Below are 24,397 nucleotides of genomic sequence, written 5' to 3'. Positions count from 1 at the left end.
TGAGGTCAGATTGGGATAGGGTGGGTCCTGAATCCTACATAATGGATGTCCTTATAAGAAGATGGCCCTCTGTGTGGAGACAGAGACACACAGGGAAAATGTCATGTGATGATGAAAGCAGAGATTGGAGTCAGGAAACTGCAACCCAAGGAACATAAAAGATGGCAAGAAAAACCAACAAAAGCTAAGAAGAGGCAGAAAAGCTTTCAGAAAGATCATGGCCCTGTTGATACCTTGATTTCAGACTTTTAGCCCCTAAAACTGAGACAATGAGCTTAATTGTTTTAAGCCACCCAGTTTGTGGTACTTTGTAATGGAAGCTCTAAAAAACTGATACAGCACCCTTACAAAAGTTAATTGACTATAAATGAAGGGATTCGTTTCTGAAGTTTTAATTCTGCTGTATTGACCTATATGTCAATCCTTTTGTAAGTATCACAATGTTTTGATTACTGTAGTTTTGTAATAGGTTCTGAAATCAGGAAGCATGTGTTCTCTAAATTTGTTCATCTTTTTCAAGATTATTTTGACCAGTCTTTGTCTGTTGCTATTTCAGTAAAATTTAGGATAAGCTTGTTTATTTCTTTTAAAAAGGCAGTTAGAATTTTATTTTACTTTATTTTATTTTATTTTATTTTATTTTATTTTATTTTATTTTATTTTATTTTTAAGGCACTGAGAATTTTATTGAATCTGCAGATCAATTTGAAGAGTATTGCCATTATAACAATTATGCCTTCCAATCCATGAAGATTAATGTCTTCTCTCTTATTTCCTTTTATTTAATTTTTTAAATTACTTTCCACAATATTTTGTAGTTTGCAGTGTACAAGTCCTGTACTTCCTGGTTAAATTTATTCCTAAGTGGTTTATTTTGCTTGATGCTGTTATAAATGGAATTAATTTGATTTTACATTTAGATTGTTCAATGGTAATGTGTAGAAATACAACTGATTTTTACATATTGATCTTGTATTCTGCAACACTGCTGAACTCATTTACTAATTCTAACATCTTTGAGTGTGTAGATTCTTTAGGATACACACACACACACACACACACACACACACACACACGATATTATTTTCAAATGTTAAGCCAGTCATGCATACCTGAGATAAATGCCATTTGGTCATGGTACATAATCCTGTTTTCTTTTTTTGTATAATTCTTTTTATATGTTGCTGGATTTAATTTGCTGATATTTCACTGAGGTTTTTTGCATTTATATTCAAAGATGTTGGTCAGCAGTTTTCTTCTATTGTTATGTGTTTGGATTTGGTATCAAGGTAATACTGACCTCATAAAATCAGTTAGGAAAATTTCACTTCTTTTCCGGTTTTTAAAAGAATTTTAAAAATTTTTAGAAATTCCTTATGAAGGATTCACATTAATTCTCCTTTCAACATTTGATATAATACGTCTGTAAAGCCAACCTGGTTTTGGGTGTTTCTTTGTGAGAGGTTGATTGTTATCATCATTATCATCATTTCAATTTCTTTATTTGTTATAAGCTTATTTATTCAGTTTTAATTTTTTTTTTTTGCTTTTAGAAATCAGTTTTGATCATTTGAGTCTCCTAAGAATTTGTGCAATTCATCTAGGTTATCTAGATTCTTAAGCTATTATTACTCATAATATTCCCTTAAAGCCTTTCTTATCTGTATAATGTCGCTGTAACATCTCCTATCGCATTTCTGATTTTAGAAATTTGAGTCTTCTTCCTTTCTTTCCTTGGCAAATATCAGTAACAGATTGTCAATTTTGTTGATCTTTTCATAGAGCCAACTTTTAGTTGTATTGATTCTCTTTATTGTTTTTCTATTTCTAATTTTTTTATTTTCACTATAATCTCTATCATTTTCTTCCTTCTGCTTGTTTTGGTGTTATTTTCTTCTCCTTTTTTTAGTTTTTTAAGGTGGAAGTTTTAAGTTATTGATTTGAGATTTTCTGCCTTTTTAATGTACACGTTTAGAGCTATAAATTTCTTTTTGAGCACCATTTGGCTGTATCCCATTAAGTTTTGGTATGTTTTATTTTTAGTTTTACTTACTGCAAAATACTTTCTCATTTCTCTTGTGTTTTCTTCATTGATCAATTAGTTATTTAGCAATGTTTTATTTAATTTCTACATTTTTACAATTTTCCTAAATACCCTTCTGTTAGTGATTTCTAATTTCATTTCATTATGGTTGGAGAACATGCTCTGTATAATTTCAGTTCTTTTACATTTGTCTAACTTATTTTACAGTCTAACCTAAGATCTATCCCAGAGAAGGTCCATGTGCAATTAAAATGTATAAAAATTATGGTTTTATTGGGTAAAGTGTCCTGTAGATATCTGTTATGTCTACTGTTGTATAGTATTGTTCAAGTTTTCTACTTCTTTGTTGATCTTTTGTCTTGTTCTATCCATTATTGAAGTCAACTGATACTGTTGAAAATCTATTTTTCCCTTTAATTCATTCAATTTTGCTTCAAATATTTTTGGGCTTTGTTGTCATGTGCATATGTTTATAATAGTTATATCTTCTTGATAGATTCACCTTTCATCAGTATAAGGTGTCCTTCTTTGTCTCTGGTAACAATTTATGTCTTAAAGTCCATTTTGTATAATATTGCTATATCCATCCCAACTCTTTTGGTTATTATTTACATGGTGTATCTACTAATATTTTTACATTCAACCTATCTGTGTATTTGAATCTAAAGTGCATCTTTTATATAACACAAAATTGAATATTTTTTATCCATTCTACCTTTTACTTTAATAATTAATTTAATAACTTCTACCTTTTAATTGAAGAAATTAAGCCATTTACATTTAATGTAATTATTGATAAAATGTAATTTACTTCAAACATTTTGTTATTTTCTATGTGTTTCAGGTCATAATTACTCCATTATTACCTTACTTTGTGTTAAATATATATTTTCTAGGGTGCCGTTTTTTTCTTATAGTTTCTTTTACTATATATTTTTGAGTTATTAGTGGTTGTCCTGGGGATTATCGTTAACATCTGGATTAATACCAATTTACTTTTAATAGCATACAAGAATTTTGGTCCTGTATAGCTCTATACCCCCACCTTTATGCTATGATTATCACAACTAAATCCTTACATGTTGTGTGGCCAGTAACTTAGATTTACAATTATTGCATTATGCAACTGTCATTTAAATCAAATAGTGGAGAAAAAACACAATAGTAGAGCTACAAACACAAGTACATTTTATACTGCCTTTATATTTACTTGTATTTACCAGCACTTCTTATTTCTTTATGTGTACTTGTGTTACTGTCTAGTGTCCTTTTATTTGAACCTCAAGGTCAGTCAGAGGTGACATCTTGGGGCCTCTCCTGTCTTTTGTGAGCATGCACACAACAGCATGCAGTCTGTGAAAGTGGACTGCTTTCTCGGTTTCCAGACACAAGCATTTTAAATCCCCTATGGACATCTCGTTTGACAGCTTTTTATTTTAAGCTTTTTGGCTAATCTATTATTTGCCCCAACTTTTATCCATAGTCTCAGACAGCTTTGATGTTAAAGCATTAGACAAATGCCTTGTCCATCAAGGCACTTAGAGCTGGGAGAGATCAAGTGAATTTGAATTAAGACAAGCCTTTTGAGTGAGGGTTTCCAGGGAACCACCAGACAGGTCCAATAATGACAACTGTTTAGGAATGAGGTCCATTCTATCTCAAGTACCAAGAGTATGGGATGTTATTTTTCAAGGCTACGGCTGAGCTGGTGAGAAGGGGATGGGACTAAGGTAGATTAAAATACTATAGGTCTTGCTGTTCTGACTGAGATTCAGCAGTTTATCTTGACTAAATGCTTCCCTGGTTGCTAGAAGCCTTTGGTTAATTCCCAGAGCTCTGGGGGGAGAAAAACAAGGTAACAAATTTTGTCAGGTATTTGCTTTTATGGAGAGATGAATTTTTGGAAGTCCTTACTTCCCCATTTCTGATGACATTCTATGTTTTATGGCACATAATCATATTATATTGGCTGTAATCACTAATAATGTAAGGGATCATCAATGTGATAAAAATAGGTGTTTTCATTATATGTATAAAGGTAGCTGTCCCAAATTATTGTATTTGATCAAAAGTTATATATATACATACATATATATGTATATATTCTATATATGTATATACATATATACGATATATATGATATATATATATATATATCGGTTTCTAAGGCTCAACTTCAGTGTTTATATACAACCAGTTTTTTTTTTGCAACCAATTTTTTTACATAAATATTGAAAATTGTTTAGCACTGCTTACTAGTTTATGAGTTAAGACACAAATTAGGGATATCTATTTGAAAATATTTTGAAAATATCAAAAGGACATTAGGAAGGCTTTAGCTACAAGTAATTTGGACCTCAAAGCTCATGTTATGACAATGATTGGAAAGTTTTCAGATTTTAATCACAATTAAGCACTTTTCCTTTAAACCAAACTCACATTGTCAAGAAAGCATCATAGAATAGAAACTATCGCTAATACTTTATTTAGGGACAAAATAAGGTTAGAAGTAACTGGGGAATGAGGAGGAAAAGAACATAAACCTAAAATTATATGCAGCTATGTTACTTATCTTTACCTAATCTTTTAATTTTGTTATTTGAGTAGTAAATTGTATCTTTCAGCAGCTTTTAATTTTTCTCAGAGAAGAGTGTTCTGAATGGCTAACCACAAAACAGATTGCTTGCTCTGAGAAAGACATAATATGAGCTGAGCTGCTAATGGAGAGCAATGTTTAGATATGTGGACACAAAAGGGAATTAACAGGTCTACAAGCAGAGGTTATAACCTATCATGATTTTCCTTCATCTCCATTGTCCTAGTATCCCCTATGACTTCATGGTCTTAGGACAATGCATCAGGTCCATTTCTTCTCTATGTAAATATCCATTTGCAAAATAATATATCTTTTCGGGTGCCTGGGTGGCTCAGTCGATTGAGTGTCCGACTTCGGCTCAGGTCATGATATGCAGTTTGTGAGTTCAAGCCCTGCGTCCAGCTCTGTGCTGACAGCTCAGAGCCTGGAGCCTGCTTCAGATTCTGTGTCTCCCTCTCTCTCTGCCCCTCCCCTGCTCATGCTGTCTCTTTCTGTCTCTCAATAATAAATAAACATTAAAAAATTAAAAGAAAAATAATATATCTTTTATCTTATGATAAAGGAGAATAATGGCTCTCTGTTCCAGAGGGAAGAAGAGGCTTGCAATTTTCAAGTGACATTTTTTTTTTCAAATATCAAAATCTCTCTCTCAGATGGATTCAGTCACTCAGCAACTAAACTGTCATACTGTGAGGCTTCTCCTTCCCATCCCACTAAAAGCTAAATTAATATATCCTGTCCCTGTCTTGTCATGGATCTGTGGAAATACCACTATTATAGCTTTGTCTACATTGTATTCTGGCACATGTATGTGTATCTCCTCAGTTAAATATTAACTTCCTACAAAGTAGGAATAAACCATTATTTATCTCTTGTTTCTAACTCTAAGTGAATTTTCATGAATACCATGAAATGAATGGAATTTGCTTAAAGAAAGTACTATAGATACTTATGTAAAACTATGTAGTAGAAGAAGGTCCTTCTAAGGAAAACACATTCGAGCTGATTCCAGAAGCATACGATTAAATCAGACAGATAAAGCTGAAGTAAGAAAGCAGGGTCTGGATAAGAAATTGCAGGATGAAGAAACTGCCTATAGAGTAGACTTGAAAGGAAGTAAATGAGCTAGTTGCATGGCCAATGTGAGTGTGGCTTTGCTCACAAAAAGAGTAGGAAAAATTGTACAGACTCAGCAGTATAATCATGCAGGACTCTAAAACCATGATAAGTGGTTTTATTCCAGGTACTTGATTCAAAGTGGTGATTGAAGGCTGTAAGCAAGGGGGTGCAATAGTCTAATTTTCCCTTTAAAACAATCGTCAGGATGTGAAGTGAAAAGATATTAGAAAGTTTTACACCCCTCACAATCAAGGAGACCTGTCAGGAGGCTCAGGCAGAAGTCCTAGTATGGGTGTATGAATGTTCAGACTAGGAAGGGCAATGGACTTGGAGGAAGGCGGATATACGTGGGACGGATTCATAGGTAGACTGAGTAAGCTAAACCTGTTAATCAGTGAATGGGTGTTTCAGGTAAGAGAATGGATGTGTTAAAATTGACTCTTGGGTGTTGGGTTTGAACACCTGAGCAGCAATACATAATGAGATGAGGAAGGACAGGCAAGGAACAAAAATGGAGAAATAGAGCAATTCTTCGCTCTAGACGACGTTAAGTCTGAGATGGAAAGGAAATGTACAACGTTCAAATTTGGATGTTCAGAAAGGAGGATTACATTTGGGAAGCATCAGAATACGGATGTTATTAAAATCTATGGAGCTGGAACGAGATTAAAGTGAGACTAGAAGAAGGCCCATTTGCAAGACCTGAGGCACTTCAACATTTAGAAAGTAGGTTAGAGGAAAAGGCCAATGAGGTGGAGAAAACCTCAAAGGAGGATAATGTTATAGCAGCCAAAAGAAGAGAGGTTTTCAAGACACCATTTTATTTATTCACTAATTCACAGGGTAGAAGTAAGCTTTGGGTCTGGTGCCAGCCTGCCTAGGTTCGCTCCACTTGTCACCTCTTTGTGCCTCAATACCTTTCCCACAGGTTTTTGTCAAGGTGAAATTAATCAATGCACCGGGAGTACCTAGGACAACATTAAACGAATGTTTGTTGCCATTTTTACTGCTTTTCTTTCACCGAAAAAGTCTATTGTAATAGAGGTTTGGAAAATAGAAATTGAGACCATTAGGTGATGGGAATTATCCGGTAAATTTGAGAAGAGAAGTAGCTGTAGAAGACAAAAGAGACTGGCTAATAAGCCATTGCCAACCATTCTCTCCCCCACCTTTTTTTCTACTGAGTCTGGGAAGCTCTATTTTTAGTTACCAAGCGTCTATTGCAACCAGAGATATCTACAGGTTACATTTTGGTATGGTTGAATTTAGGTGTTACCTAATGTAAAGTCTGGCTCATGTCCAATCATTGTAAAGTAAAGCATGTCAGACAACAATCCTGCTTATACACATACGAGTCTTAAATAATATTTTTATGGCCATATCTTTACATAGTAAAAGACAGTCAATGACTATCAGACCGTCAAAGGATACCAACAATATGAAAAAGAAGGACAAAATAAATGGCAAAGTAAATAGTGATACATCAAGGAACAGAAAATAAATTACAAAAATTTCTCACTTGTGTTGCCAGATTCAAGGAGATATTGTATTGATTGATAACACAGGAAGGGTGAACTATGAAAAATAAGCAAAGAACAAAAATAAGTTCTTTGAAGTGATACTGACATTTTCATTAAAAAAAAATCAAAGAAGCAGAAAATAATGCCAAAAGTATCTCCCAGAGTACAGAACAAAAACATAAAGGATTAAAACGTATATTTCTGAGATATACAACATCTCAAAAATTTTGTTCTTTCTTTCTGACTTCTTTAGGCAGAAAGGATATAAGGATATACTCTAAAAGCAAGAGGAGATTAAGAAAGAAGACATGGGAGCCATGAAATAGTGCTTCAGGGAAGCATCGAAGTGCCCTCCATATGAAAATGGAATAGGAAATTTGGAAAGCAACAAGTCAACATAGGAGTGTGAGAGTAGAACATTCTAGGAGGTAGAAATTGGGGAAATATGGGAAGTTGAAGGCAGATGGATTATGGAGCTCTTAGGAGAAATCTGAGAGTATTATCAAAATGATTGACGGTGTATAAAAATTATGAATCCATTCTGTCGACTCTAATAATGCACTGTTTTAAATAGCATGAGGTTGTGACCTTGGATCTTCTTGGCTCTACAATAAACACTATGGATAATCGCAATAATTATGGAATGGTTCTCAACTTTTAGAATCAACTTAAGATATATCACATAAAATCTAATTATGTTTACTAAACATAATGTAATAATGTAAACATTATCAGCCTTATGATATAAGAGTAAAGATGTTGTTGCAGCAATTAAAAGATGGAGGATGAGAAGAAATGGAAGATATGTTAAAGCCTTCATCTTATAAAAAAAACTGAATAAGTCTGGTTCAACAAGAAAGAGAGAATTAATTTTACGCTTTAGTAAGAGAAGTGACAAATGGAAAAACCAACAATAATGTTTATACCTATACCAGAAAGGAAAGAGAGGCTAGTGGTATAAATTTCTAAATCTTAATCTATCATATTAGAAAGCAAGAGAGTACGTACTCACTTTAACATAAAATAAATGGAGCTCTACTTTTGTCGTTTATAGCTATAGAAAGGAAGGAAATGATAATAACCATTGAGAGTATTTCCAGCCTCCTCTCCTCAGCACCCTAGAAGAGCTGAGATAGATACAATGTTTCTTTTTATTGTATGTCCTACTACCTTTTGAATTTTAATTATAAGCTTGCAGTTGTTATGTGATATTTTTTTTAAATCCAAAAAGGTACTATTTTGTACTTATAGGTAATTATGAGCGGGGGACATTTCATCTTACATACGTTCCCTGGATGGTCAACCTGTCCTCATCATTTGAGAACTTGTTTTTATATTTACTAAAATTATCTCTAAAATAGTGAAGTCAATAGTTGATCTTATATTAATTTAAATGTCGTAGGTGAATGTTATGCCCCTGTATATCCAGAAAGTTGACATTTTTCTTTTCCATATTTTCCAGCTTGAAATATATATTGTTATTATCAAGTATAATGGTAACGTTTTTAACAATTTCATCCTTTTTAGCATGAACTCAACTTGACATTTGTATAACATTGTGAAAATTTTCTGCTATCGTTTAAAACTCATCCTGGGTGTATTACACTGTTTGGGGGGATGCAAGCTGATGTAGCCACTCTGGAAAACCATATGGAGGTTCTTCAAAAAGTTAACAATAGGGCTATCCTATGATCCAACAATTAGATATTTACCCAAAGGATACAAAAATACGGATTCAAAGGGACACGTCCATTCCAATGTTTACAGCAGCATTAGCAACAACAGCCAAATTATGGAAAGAACCCAGATATCCAACAACTGATGAATGGATAAAGACACTGTGGTATATACATATGATGGAATATTACTCAGCCACAAAAAGAGAATGAATCCTCTCTATTGTAATGATGTGAATGGAGTTAAGGTGTATTATGCTAAGTAAAATAAGTCAGTGAAAGACAAATACCATATAATTTCACTTATATGTGGAACTTAAGAAATGAAATAGATGAACATAGGGGGAAAGAGAGAGAGGGAGAGAGAGAAAATATTTTTGTCCATTCACAAAAAGTATTTTTCTATTACACATTTCTATACACATGGTTGATGCCCCTATATTTTTACTTCTAGTTTCTTCTTTATGAACAGCAATGAACTATTGCTTAAATCCTATTGTCTGTGCTTCATTGTTATCTTTTTGTTCATTATTTTTATTTCTTTGTTCTTTCCTCTGAATGTGGAGAAGTATTAAAAGTCTTCCTCTGTGAACTCAATTCACTGACTGCATTGTTTTATTCTACTTACTGTTTCTTATGCTCATTGTAAGAACCTTTGTTTATTTTTTCTTCATAGTTTTTCTTTGATGAAAGTTTCACTTTTTAAATTTCCCTCCCTGTATCCTTTTCATTTTAGAAAAGACACAAACTAAGGCTCCTTGTACATAAAGTGTAACATTTAGCATTTATCTCGCTTAATGTGAATTTTGTTATATTCTTTAAAATTGAAATATCCAATTCCTTTAAACAGGTTACACTATTTTGTGTGTGTGTGTGTGTGTGTGTGTGACTCCACCAATAAAGATTTGTTCATGAAACACTGGAATCACTGATTCTGCTTGTATAAGTTGGGCAATTGCCAATGAGAACTTCACCTCCACACAAGTACCCAAACAAAGACTCATGGATTAATTGATTATAATCAGGCAACCATATTACAATGGAAAGATTGAGGGTGTTAGTAGGAAGAACTGACCACCCACTTTGTGTTTATATTTTCAATATAACATTCCATTTTTAGAGTTATATCAAAATTTAAATGGTGACATTAAAAGGGTGGATACCATGTATCTATACCATGTAAACAATACAAGAAGAACCCACCAAATGAATGTCTGACAAATACTTTAAGGCAAGAATAATTAATAGAAATAAAAGGTATATTTTATAATAGTAAACGGTTATCCAGCAAAATGTTTAGCAATTAAATGTATACACACATATAATCTAGACCAAAATACAGAAAGAAAAAAATTGACAAGCCTAAAAGTATAGAATCATCAAATTTTTAAAAATTGAGAGATTTTAATAATCTTTCTTTAGTAATTGATAGAATAAGCAGATGGAAAAGGTAGTAAGCGTGTAGATGATATGAACAACAGAGTTCCAGACTTGGCTTAATTAACATATAAAAGTACTGAACCCAATAGTTGCAAAATAATTTTTAAAAGAGGTGAAAATTAAATAATTAACAAAAATGAACACTCCTAGCAACACAGCTGGCCTCAACATGACATAGGATTTAAATAATGCATCCTCAATTCCTATATCAGAGCAGAATTAATCTGAAAATCAAAACAAAAAAATAACTTAAAAATCTCCATATCTTGGGAAATTAAGGAGCATATTTCTAAATAGAGAAATGTACTTCGTAAAATCAATTCCACCAAAAATTAGAAAATACATTGAACTTAATATGAATAAAACTAATATATATGTCAACAGGTGAGATGCAGCACAGTTGTGCTTATAGAGAAATTTTTGCCTTAAATTGGCTTATTAGATAAAAAGGAAGGCAAAAAATAATTATCTAAAAATCCTTTTCAAGAAATTATACTATTAACATTAAATTAAGTCCAAATAAAGTAGAAGGGAATGTAATATAAAGTGGAAAATAATGAAATAGAGATTAAGTACAATATAGTGAATCAACAAAACCAAAGCTTAGCACTTCAGAAAGACTAATATAATTGATATGATACTTATCATATTGAACATCAGAGAGAGAAGAGAGACACCTTAAGTAACCAAGACTGAAAAGAATAACATCACTACTAACACCACAGGCATTTAAAAGATATACAAAGTTATCATGATCAACTTTGAAGCAATAAAAATTAAAATCTAGACAAAATGGCCGATTTCTAGAAAAACACAAATTACCAAGATTGGAAAGAATTCACCAGAATATTCTTCCAAACCCACCAAACGGAAAAAACAACAAACACATACAAATTCTTCCAAAGAATAGAAATAGATGGAATACTTTTTAATTCATTTTGTAAAGTCAGTACAAACTTGATAACAGTATTTAACATCTGAAGAATTTTCAAAACAGAAAATTACAGGAAAATCTCACTCAAAAGTATAGGTATAATATTCCATAATACAACATTATCAAAACAAATTCAACAAAAATTACATTATAGCACAACCACAGTGAGTTTATAATTCATTACAATGATAGACAATTTTTTGAAATGATATCACCACAGTAGATAGTTTATCCCAAATCTTGTTCAATATTAATAAAGCAACCAGTAATTAACTAATAAACTATTAATAGGCTCTGAAGAAGACAAATCACATGATCATATCAGCTGATGCATAAAAAACACCTGAGAAATTTCAAAAGTCCATAAATGATTAAAAACACTTGGAAATCTAGGAATAGATAGGAACTTACTCAATTTGACAAAAGAGAACCTGTAAGAATCTATAGCTATCAATGTAATGGTGATAGACTAAATTCTTTTCCCTTCAGACTGGGAAAAAGGCAAGAATGATTACTTTGGTTATTCTTACTTGACATATTGCTAGAAGTTCTATCCAACACATTAAGGCAAGCAAAGGAAATAAAATGCATACAGAACATAAAAGAAGAAAAAAAATTTTCATATTTTAAATGACGTAATTGTCTAGGTAGAACATCCTAATAATTTGCAAAACAAATAGGCAAATAGAAAATATTCCTAGAATAAGTGACTTCGGCAACAGTACAAGATACAAAAGAAACATACAAAACTCAATTGTATTTCCAATGCAACGAACACATTGACACCAAAACTGAAAATTCCATACCATTTATAGTTGCATAAAAATGTGATAATGTAAACCTATACAACTGCAAAACACTGATAATAATATCAAAGGAGATATAAATTAGCGGAGAGTCATATTGTGCCCACATATTGGAGGACTCCACATTGTACAGATGTCAATTCTCACCTAATATGTTGCTTCATCTTTCTCTGTTTTCCTTTTATTCTAATTCTACAATTACACATATGTTAGAATATTTTATAGTGATCCACAGGTCCCTGACTGTATGTAAATTTTGCTTCATTATTTTTCTTTTTTTTATTGGATAGTTTTTGTTGATATTTCTACAAGTTTGCTGATTATTTCCTCCATTATCTCCTTCTGTGATTGTAAAAATTCAGTGATTTAATTTTTTTAATATTGTAGCCTTTTCCTGGGGAATTTCCATTTGATTTTAAAATTGCTTTCATCTTGCTGATGAAATTTTATATGTGTTTATTTATTGTGAGAACGCTTTCCTTTATGATCTTTTATAGAATTAGAAGGATTTAAAATTTTTCTTCTAATAAATCCAACATCTACATCATCTCAGTAGTCTTTTCTTTTTTAATTGGTCACATTTTCTGGTTCTTCATACATCTAGTAGCATTCGATTTTATCATGGACATTGTGAACGTTATATTAGGTATGTTCTGGATGCAATTATATACATGTGATTTGTTTGTTTTCTTTTCTTTAACATGTAATTAACCTGGTTGGATTCAAACTGTAAATTCTTTTCTTGGCTGGCAACTCAGCCTCAGTGTTATTGTACATTTTAGAATATGTCCCATATCTGAGGGTTTAGAGGTCAGCCTGAAATTGGGAATAGTTTATATACAGCATTTGGAGTTCTTCTTTGCTTCAGTCCTTTCCGGACCTCTTCCTAACAGCTTACCAATGGCTATAGTTTGCCAAATCTTTTTCTACAGTTCTTCAGACTAGAAAGTCTGGGTTTTCTATCAGTGTTTTAGATGACCCATGTGTAGGTTTTACCTGCCTCTGGGTTAAAAGCCATAAAACTAGTAATTCAATTATGCCGCTTGTTTCTTTCAAATGTCAACTTCCATCCAGAAATAGTGTGCTTCGTTTCACTCTCCAACACCTTTGGGTCATTGTTTATGTTTGTTCATAATTTTTCAAAATTTGTAGTCATTATATGCATCATGGGTAGGATCTCGAGGATATGTCACCCCAGAGGCAAAAATCTTTTGTCAGACTATTCTACCCAGCTCTCTTTAAAAAACAAAACAAAAAAACCCAAAAAACAAAAAACCACAAAAAAACCTGAAATAACAATGGTGCCCATATGACCCACTAACCCCAATACAATATATAAAATACTTTAAAATCAATCTCTATCATTTTATCTTTAAGTAAAGTATTCCTTAGAATAAAGGTTAAATCAAATTGGCAGGTGCTAATAACAATCCTTTCTGGTGTGTTACCTCTAATTTTTTCATTAACTAAGAGTATGTGTCCAGTTATGATTTCTCTACCACTGTTTATAAGTACAAATAGTTTTGCTACTTACTCAAAATCAGTCGTTGGAGATCTTGCAATTAAATCCAGTGCTATCAGCTTTTCTTTGTTTGCTTTCTTTTGTTTCATTTTGTTTAATGAACTGTACATTAATATGTGGCCAGTAGATTGTTTACCAAAAAAAAAAAAAGGAAGAGAAAAAGAAAAAAAAGTGATGCACAGTATTTTTAGGAAATCTCTAGTAAGAAATTGTAAATGTATATTTATTGGCTTAATATGTTGTAAACAGCACGGGCTCTGCAATTAGAGAGTCCTCTCACTCCTTATTTCCCTTTATCTTCCTCTTTATACCTATCACCTCACCAGCTAACATAGGACATATCTTATCACCTGCTCCCCCAACACCAACTAAAATGGTTGACAGGAATTATGATCTGTTCTGTTTATTGCTATTTCTATTGCTTCTACAAGAAGTTCTGGCACATATTAGCGATTTTATTCGTTGAATCGTAAATCCTGCCTCCCCTACTGATGAGCTATGTCACCTTGGGCAAGTAACTGAACCTTCCCAAACCTCAATTCCTACAGCTCAAGGATGGGTAAAATAATAGTAACTATCACATCCTGTTTGATTGAATATGACATGAAATCATTCATCTAAAGAATTTCACACAGACCCCAGTGCCTTGTCCAATTCTCCCTCTCTCTCTATATATAAATATAAATATAAATATAAATATAAATATAAATATAAATATAAATATAAATATAATTTTTCATTTGATAGCAATTGGCTTATAGCAACATTGTTTGTAATAGCCCAAAATGGGAAATCAACTCAAATGCCCATCTACGGTAGATGAATAAATACATTTTACTATATTAATACATTAATTTAATATGATATCATTACTTAAATGACTATAATTCACACAACATAAGTAAAAAAGTAGAATTATTTCAATGAACATTGAATTACAACTTATAAAATAAGCATATGTTGTTAATGATTTCAGAAATAAGTAGAGTGTGTATCCTTCAGAAAAGCAGAAGTGCCATGGAGGCTATTAGGGGACTTTATGGGGTGCTAGCAATATTTCGCTTTTTGATCTGGGTTTTGACTGCACCGTTCGGTTCAATTTCTAAAAATTTATGGAACTCTACACTTATGATTTATGTACTTTCTGTAAGCATGTTGTATTTGAATGAGAAGTTTACCTGGGAAAAAAAAAAAAAGGTACAAACTGAAATGGCCTGATTATTCTCTCACCTAAAGATGACCTCTCATGTGGGCATAAATCCCATATGTTATTTGGTTCAGTTTTCTCAAGAATATCATATAGTTTACTTTCACGTAGATCAAATAATCTCTATTTCATTGTCACATTGCTATTGATTGTTTTTCCATGTGGTTTTTATTATATTTAAATAATAATTTATTCATTTTTTATAGACTGTCAAGATAGCTTCTAGCAACAAAACAAAGCAAATAGGTATGGCAAACAATAAAATTGCAAACAGGAAATAAGGAAGAAAGAAAAGTGCCTTACAAAAAGTCTCTCAAATATTTTTATTTTATTTTAATATGTAAATAGATAGGCTTTCTACATACAAATCAATCTTCCATTAAATATGGACACAGTTAAATCACTCTTATTATTTAATGCTACACATTAAGAGTATCTCCATCATATAATGGCTCTTCACTTACCCTTTTATGTGACTAATTGTGCATTTTTATTTTTCTAAAGCCAGTCAGGTTGTGAAATTCATTAGGGTAGAGATAATGTGTATAAGTGCATGTTTAATTTATTTTTAAATCACTCAGAACGGAACACCATGTCGTTAACAACAACAAAAAAATAGTGGGCTGATTCTTAGATACAGTGATTTTTATTTATCTCACTTCTGCCCTAGATTTATGAAGCTTCATTTTATATACTTCAGTGATCAAATAGCATGTCAGTAGGTGGAACGATAGGAAACACGAGCACTTGGAATTCATTTTCATGATTGTCCTTCTTTCTGCAAATCCTGCTCTTGGCATGTGACACTGTATACTCCTAACAGCCACCTTTCCCTATAGATTGCTAGCTCTTCCGGCTACAGATGGACAACAGGTGCACTTATGGACAGATGGAGAGTAGTGGGACACAGAATGGATAGAGAATCCCTAGTTCAGTTACTCCATAGTGGACTAGAAGAAATGATAGATCAATCAATCATTTGTAGTGACAGTCCGACAGATCTGGCATTCTGAGCACAGCTTGGTTGCCTGTGACTTTCTGAGCGACCTGTTCTTGTCTCTGGGTGTCTTCTATGCCCCCTGCTCTCCCTCTAGTCTGTGTTCACATGTCTTCGCATGTGGATTAGAGCTGACCTCTATGGCTGCAGTTGTTCTCTCTATATTCCGAGGTACAGATGTCCTCTCAAATAACTTTCCATAAACATTGTTTTCAGCACGCCACTTCTGACTTTAAAATCCTCCAGAGATTCCTGAGGCCTCGTAAGGCACACTATGCCCATTTATTTCTCACTCAAAAAATATTTTTTTTGACTATTTTATCACAGGCACGATTTTAGGCACTTTGAAAAGAGAGCATTAAGGCAGAATCTCATGCTGCTATCAAATATCTAATAAGCCTAGTGAAAAAGTCTGCATTCTAGCTCCCTTGACATTTTTTTCTACATCCATCTAATTAAACTTACTTCAATCCTCCTCTTTTAATCTTATTTATGCTTTTCTCAATGATTCTTAGATACTAAGTATTCTGCTGTTGATGCTTTAGCCCATGTTATTCTGTCACTTTACATGACCCTACGCTCTGTGGTCACCTCCTATGTCTATCCCACTCCTACCTGTCTTTCGAAGTCCATACTCTTCAGAAGACATTCCAGGGACACAGTATCCCTTTGACTATGTCTTACTAGTGGTGGTGACTGTATAAGTTATCTCTTGCTGCATCAGAATTGACCTGAAAATCTAATGGCTTAAAACAAAAGACGTTTATTATATCATAGTTTCTGTGGATCAGGAATGCAGGCACGGTTCGCAACCAAACTGTCAGCCGAGCTTGCATTCTCTTCTAAAGGCTCGACTGGGGAGAACTTTGCTTCCAAGCTCACCCACGTAGTTATTGCTAGAATTTGCTTCCTCCCAGGCTGCAGTCAGAGGCTGCATCCGTCCCTTGCTGCCTCTCTACCTCTCTACCTTATCTTAACACCTGGTCGCTGTTTTCTTCACAGCAAGCAAGCGGGAGGGAGGAAAGTAGCAGCAGCAAGAGAGAGAAGACGCGAGCCAGATAGAAGCCATGGTCTTGTGTATCCCATCATATGCTATCACTTTTTCTGTTTTCTATTTATTGGAAGCCAGCCACTAGATACAGTCAATACTCAAGAGGAGGAAGTTATACAAAGACAGGAATATCAAGATGGGGGAATCATTAGAAGCCATGTCACAAGCTGCCTACCACAGGGATAATGATAATAATGACAACAACAGCTGCAACAACAACAATGACAATTGTAGTTTCATCCTGATTGAACACTAATTATTTGCCAGCAGGGTGTCATAAGCTTTATATATTATTCAGTTAAACTTTGAGCGATTCTGTAAGATAGACGCTGTCATATCTCTCGTTTCATTGATAGGGAAACTGAAAAACAGAAGATTATGTAACATATCAAAGGCACTACTTATAAGAGCATGTAAGAGGTTGTTTTTGATGGGCTACTGCATATATTACTGGGCACAAAACACATGTTATAAGCCATCAGTTTGGTCATTAATTACATGCTGCCCCATCATCTTGTTTATTTTTCATGGAAATTAGTTATGTTTTCCTGAGTGTACTGCTATCTTTTGGAAAGAAGTAAATTGCACATGTTTATTCTCTATCTATTGCATATAGGCACTATCCTGTGTTAATCAGGTCATATTTGTTTGCCAGTAACAAAAATATGATTCAAAATGACTCAAGTAAGAAGGGAATTTAAGGACTCATGTAACATACTCTTTCCACACTCTGAATCACTCTTTTTTCAATATCTGCTTTATTCTCAGACACTATCTCTCTCCATACTGGGGCCTTTGGAATTTCTAAGGTTCTGTCTCCCTAGTTCAGCAACTCTAAAGGAAAGAGAGCTCAGTTCAAATAACTATCCTGGAGTTGAGTCTTTTTTTTTTTTGCATGGCTTGGGTATAGTGCCCATCTCTGAATCAACCACTGTCATTCGGAGGGCATGATAGTCTGATTGATCCTATACCCGTAAGTGCCATGCCCATCTCTGAGGCTGTGAGATGGAGTTGAGTTGCATTTTGTACCTACTCAAAGTAGGTATACTTAGAATTTTGTTTGTTTATTTGCTTGTTTTGTTTTTTTGTTTGTTTGTTTTTCTTAAATACCAACAAGATGCCATTTCTAAAAGTTGGAGGGAAGGTTTTCTGGGCCTGCAAAAAAATAAATATCCATTGAGGAATGCATGCAATCTCTGGCCAACATGGTACTTCCTCAGTTTGAAATAAAATCTGTCTCCCAGGTACACTTACAAACTCTTAAACCCATAAAAAATTCTGGAGATCTCATCAGTGTTTAAAAACTATTTGGGGCGCCTGGGTGGCGCAGTCGGTTAAGCGGCCGACTTCAGCCAGGTCACGATCTCGCGGTCCGTGAGTTCGAGCCCCGCGTCAGGCTCTGGGCTGATGGCTCGGAGCCTGGAGCCTGTTTCCGATTCTGTGTCTCCCTCTCTCTCTGCCCCTCCCCTGTTCATGCTCTGTCTCTCTCTGTCCCAAAAATAAATAAAAAACGTTAAAAAAAAATTAAAAAAAAAAAAAAAACTATTTAATTCTTGTTAATGCTTCATATTCTCTTGGCCAAAGAGTTAGGTTTCCTTCAGTGGTTCCTCTGGTGGATGATTTCAACTTCTGTGTCATTCTATCTGCTCTTTTGTTTAAACAAATTTTATTGTTTATTATTTCTGAGAGAGAGAGAGAGAGAGAGACTGAGAGCAAGCAGGGAAGGGGCAGACAGAGAGGGAGACACAGAATCAGAAGCAGAGTCCAGGCTCTGAGTGCTCAGGACAGAGCCCAATGTGGGACTTGAACTCACAGACCACAAGATCATGACCTGAGCTGTAGTCAGCTGCCCAACCGATTGAGCCACCTAGGCACCCCTCTATCTGCTCTTTTCTGAATGTTCTTTCATGTATCTGTATCCCAATAAAAATTAACTTTAACACTAACAGGAATGGACTATTTGATGAGAAGTGAGACAGATACATATTATAGCAGAATAATTACCTTTGTGAGTCTAGGTACTCTGCTGCTCTTGATAGAGGAACATCACATAAACAGATGTGACATACCAGGAGCTCTGCCTTTGGGACAGTAACTATGCAGAGGAATTTGGAATTATTGGTTACATATTGGTGAACAGACTCAACTGAAGATTTTTCAGAATACATTATGGCCATAAATTCTATTCTATGCTTCCCAATAGACAAGAATCTATATGGTATATTTCCAGTTGACAAGGGTGGAGGAATAGGGTATTAGCGTCATAACAATCTCCATCCTTTAATCTAAGCCCGAACATTGGGTTATGATGGACCTTAAAGTTTAGATGAGAATCCCAAACATTAGCTGATGGAAACAGGAGGCTGGAATCCACTTTGGAATGAAGGAGAGCGCACAGTAACAAAGCAGTTTGAAGGTTTCCCTTACTGACAAATTGTGTCCGCAATCTTTTATCTGGACTACTGCAACATCTCTCCACTAGTTACCTTGCTTTTGCCTCTGTCCATTTCTCTTAGAGTTCATTCTCTACAATGCAAGCTAAGTCACCTTGTAAAATGCAAATAAGATCGTGTGCATACCATAAAAATGTTTAAAATTCTCTAATGCTTGCATTTTATGTCAACAATCCTTATCTTGGGCTCTGAAGCCCTCCAGAATCTGCGACCCCCCCCCCCCCATCTACTTCTTTAGTTTTATTCCCACCTCTGTCCATTTCATGCTCTTTGGCTTCTTTTTGTCCTTTGATCATGCCAACCTCATGTCCAAATAAGAAATTGCTTGCTATACACTCTGCCTAAAATGTTCTTCTCTTGTATTTCTATATGGCTGAGTATTTATCACCTTGAAGTATCAACTAAAATGTTGCTTCATCTTTTTGGATCACCTTATCTAAAGTATATTATCCCACTCACTAACTATCACTCTTTGCTCCGTTATTTTATTCAACTTAACTTCAATTTTTTAATGTTTGTTTTTGAGAGACAGAGTGTGAGTGGGGGATGGGCAGAGAGAGAGAGAGGACAGAATCTGAAGCAGGCTCCAGGCTCTGAGCTGTCAGCACAAAGCCCAACATCGGGCTTGAACCCACGAACCATGAGATCATGACCTGATCTGAAATCGGACACTCAATTGACTGAGCCACCCAGGTGGCCCTCAACTTAACTTCATCAAACCAGAGTTCGTTCTTTGAAAAAAATCAATACATTTGATAAACATGTAGATAGAATTATCAAGGAAAAAAGAGAAAGGAGTGAAATAAATAAATCAAAAGTGAGAGAGGAAAAATAACAACGAGCTCCACAGAAATACAAACTTAACAGAAAGTTATGAAAAACTATATGCCAAAAAATTGGACGAACTGGAAGAAATGTGTAAATTCCTAGAAATATATAAACTACTAAAATTGAAACATGAAGAAATAGAAAGTTTGAATAGCCTAATAACCAGCAAAGAAATTTAGTCAGCAATTAAAAATTTCCCAACAAACAAAAGTCCAGGACCAGGCGGATTTGCAGACAAATTCTACCAAACACTTGAAGAATTATTCCCTATCTTTTTAAACTATTTTGAAAATAGAAGAGTAAAAAAAACTCCCAAATTCATTCTGTGAGTCCAGCATTACACTAATACTAAAACCAGGGAAATACACCATTGAAAAAGAGAACTATGGACCAATGTCACTGATGAACATAGATGCAAAAATTCTCAAAAAATCCTAGCAAACTGAATTCAACAATACATTTAAAAAAAATCATTCACCACAATCAAGTGGGATTTATTCCTGGGTTGCCACGGTGGTTCAATATTTACAAATCAATCATATGATATATCACATCAATAAGAGAAAAAATAAGAACCATATGAGCATTTAACAAAGTACAATATCCATTGATGATAAAAACCCTCAACAAATTAGGTTTAGAGAGAATAGACCTCAACATAACAGAAGCCTTATATGGGGGTGTCTGGGTGACTCATTTGGTTAAGTGTCCAACTCTTGATTTAGGCTCAGGTCATGATTTCATAGTTCATTGGTTCTAGCCCTCATTGGGCTCTACACTGACATTGCATAGTCTGCTTGGGATTCTCTCTCTCCCTCTCTCTCTGCCCTTCCCTCCCCCCTCTCTCTTTCTCTCAAAAATATAATCGATAGAGAAAATACTTGTACCTTAAAGTCAGGAGCAAGAAAAGGATGTCCACTCTCACCACTTTTATTCAAAATACTACTGTAAGTTCTAACCACAGTAATTCAACAACAAAAAGAAATAAGAGGCATCCAAAGTAGTAAGAAAAAAATAAACCTTTCTCTATTTGCAAATGACATGATACTATATATAGAAAACCCAAAGATCCCACCAAAAAGTCGCTAAAACAGATAAACAATTTCAGTAAATTCAGAGGATAAAATCATTGTACAGAAATCTGTTGCATTTCTATACACCAATAATGAAGCACCAGAGGGAGAAATTTAAAAATCAATCCCATTTGTAATTGTACCCAAAATAATAAGGTACCTAGCAATAAACCTAGCCAAAGAGGTGAAAGACTTGTATGTACTCTGAAAACTATAAAACACTGATGAAAAAAATTGAACATGACACAAATAAATGGAAAAAAACATTCCATGCTCATGGATTAGAAGAACAAATATTATTAAAATGTCTAAACGACCCCAAAGTTATATACACATTTAACGCAATCCCTATCAAAATACGAACAGCATTTTTCACAGAACTGAATAAACAATCCTGAAATTTGAATGGGATCACAAAAGACCCCCAAAATCCAAAGAAATCTTGGAAAAGGAAAAACAAAACTAAAATCATCACATTCCAGACTTAAAGTTATATTACAAAGCTGTAGTAACTAAAACAGTATGGTACTGGCACCAAAACAGGCATATATAGATCAACAGTACGTAATAGAAAATCCAGAAACAAATCCAAAATTATGTGGTCAATTAATCTTCAACAAAGCAGGAAAGAATATCAATGGGAAAAAGACAGTTTCTTCAACAAACGGTGTTGGGAAAACTGGACAGCAACATGCAGAAGAATGAAACTGGACCACTTTCTTACATCATACACAAAAATAAATTCAAAATTGGCTCAGTCAGTAAAGCGTCCGACTTTGGTTCAAATCATAATCTCACGGCTTGTGAGTTCAAGCCCCACATCAGGCTGTGTGCTGACAACTCAGAGCCTGGAGCCTGCTTCCAATTCTGTGTACCTCTCTCACTCTGCCCCTCTCCTCCTCATGCTCTCTCTCTCTCTCTCTTTCTCTCTTTCTCAAGAATAAAAAATTTTGAAATAAATAAATAAATTAAAAATTAATTAAAGATGTAAATGTTAGACCTGAAACCATAAAAATCCTAGAACAAACGCGGGCAGTAATTTCTTTGACATTGGCCATAGCAACCTCTTTCTAGATATATCTCCTGAGGCAACGGAAACAAAAGCAAAAATAAATTACTGGGATTACAAGAAAATAAAAACTTCTGTACAGCAAAGGAAATAATCAACAAAACTAAAAGGCAATCTACAGAGTGGGAGAAGATATTTGCAAATGACATCCAATAAAAGGTTAGTATCCAAAATATATAAAGAACATATACAACTCAACACCCAAAAAACAAATAATCCAATTAAAAAATGGGCAGAAGATGTGAACAGACATTTCTCCAGAGAGGACATACAGATGGTCAACAGATCTATAAAAAGGTGTTCATCATCACTTATCATCAGGGAAATGCAAGTCAAAAATACAAAGAGATAGCATCTCACACCTATCAGAATGACTAAAATCAACAACACAAGAAACACCTGGTGTTGGTGAGGATGTGGAGAAAAAGGAACGCTCATGCACTGTTGGTGGGAATGAAGACTGGTGCAGCCACTGTGGAAAAAAGTATGGAGGTCCCTCAAAAAGTTAAAAATAGAACTACCATATGATGCAGTAATCACACTAAGAGGTATTCACCCAAAAAATACAAGAACACTAATTCAAAGGGATACATGCACCCCTACGTTTATAGCAATATTATTTGCAATAACCAAGATACGGAAGCAGTCCCAAGTGTCCATCAATTGACGAATAAAGAAGATAGATAGATAGATAGATATAGATATAGATATAGAATAAATTAGATGTTACACACACACACACACACACACACACACACACACACACACATATATATAAATCAGCCATAAAAAAGAATGAAATCTTGTCATTTGCAATGATATTGATGGAGCTTGAGAGTATAGTGCTTAATGAAATAAGTCAATCAAAGAAAGACCAATACCATATGATTTCACTCATATGTGGAATTTAAGAAACAAAACATACAAGCAAAGAGAAAAAAATAAGAGATCTAGGGATAGGGAGAGAGAGAGAGAGAGAGAGAGAGAGAGAGAGACCAAGAAACAGACTCTTAACTACAGAGAACAAATGGTTACACATTTGTATGGTTACACAGTGTGGAGTGGGGGGTGGGTAAATAGGTGATGGGGATTAAGGAGTGCACCCACATCACTGGGCGATGTATGAAACTGTTGAATTACTATATTGTAAATTTGAAGCTGATAATGCTGTATGTTAGCTAACTGGAATTGAAATAAAAACTTAATTTTTTAAATAATTTAACAAAAGAACTTCGAGACTAAAAACATATCTTTTTTTTTTTTTTTAATGTCTCCCTGTCCTTAGTAGTAAGACTGTGAGGGTCTGACTCATCTGTGGATTTTATTGTTGTTTATAGCTGCATATTGGTTCCACAACAGTTATCTGGACATATCAGAGGCTCAACAATAAACAATTGTTTGATAATTGAATAAACAATAATTTCAAGTGCAAATAGTAATTTCTAATCATATTAAAACCATTTAGTAAACCTAACGATTCTATGGAGCTCTGTGACTAATGACCTTGAACTATTTTTCTGTACCTCAGTTTCCCTAAATGTAAAGCATAGGTGATTATTGTACCTGCCTCGGAGAACTATTATGGGCATTAAAAACTTGATATATTTAAGATCTGACAATAAGATATTATGTGACCTCCCTAAGGATGATCTTAGAACCTATAAAGCTGCTACAACCATGCTTGACATAAAACGATACATGGAACTCTTGCTCCCATTTTTTGATATCTTTCTAAATGATAATTTGTAAATGAATTAGCTGAGATGCTAGTTTGTGCTCTAACCTTATGTATGCTGCGTTAGTAATTTACAGCCTGTATTTCTAGGTACTGTTTTGGGCCTGTGATATAATCACACAGCTGAAGGATCACATAAATAGACACTAAGGGGAAAGGCTAGATCACATTTTAAACGTTGAACCGAATTAACCAGGATGAGTAAGTCAAACCTTATCTCTGTTACGATTGGATGCTATTATTGACACTTAGGTCAGTCTTTAACAGTAGCCATGCCACTGATTTCCTGGTATTAATCTTGACCTTTCATATTAGGTATTTGCATTC

Source organism: Panthera tigris, chromosome C1 (genome assembly GCF_018350195.1).
Source record: "Panthera tigris isolate Pti1 chromosome C1, P.tigris_Pti1_mat1.1, whole genome shotgun sequence".
NCBI classification, from domain to species: domain Eukaryota; kingdom Metazoa; phylum Chordata; class Mammalia; order Carnivora; family Felidae; genus Panthera; species Panthera tigris.
Note: the sequence above shows the minus strand (reverse complement) of the source record.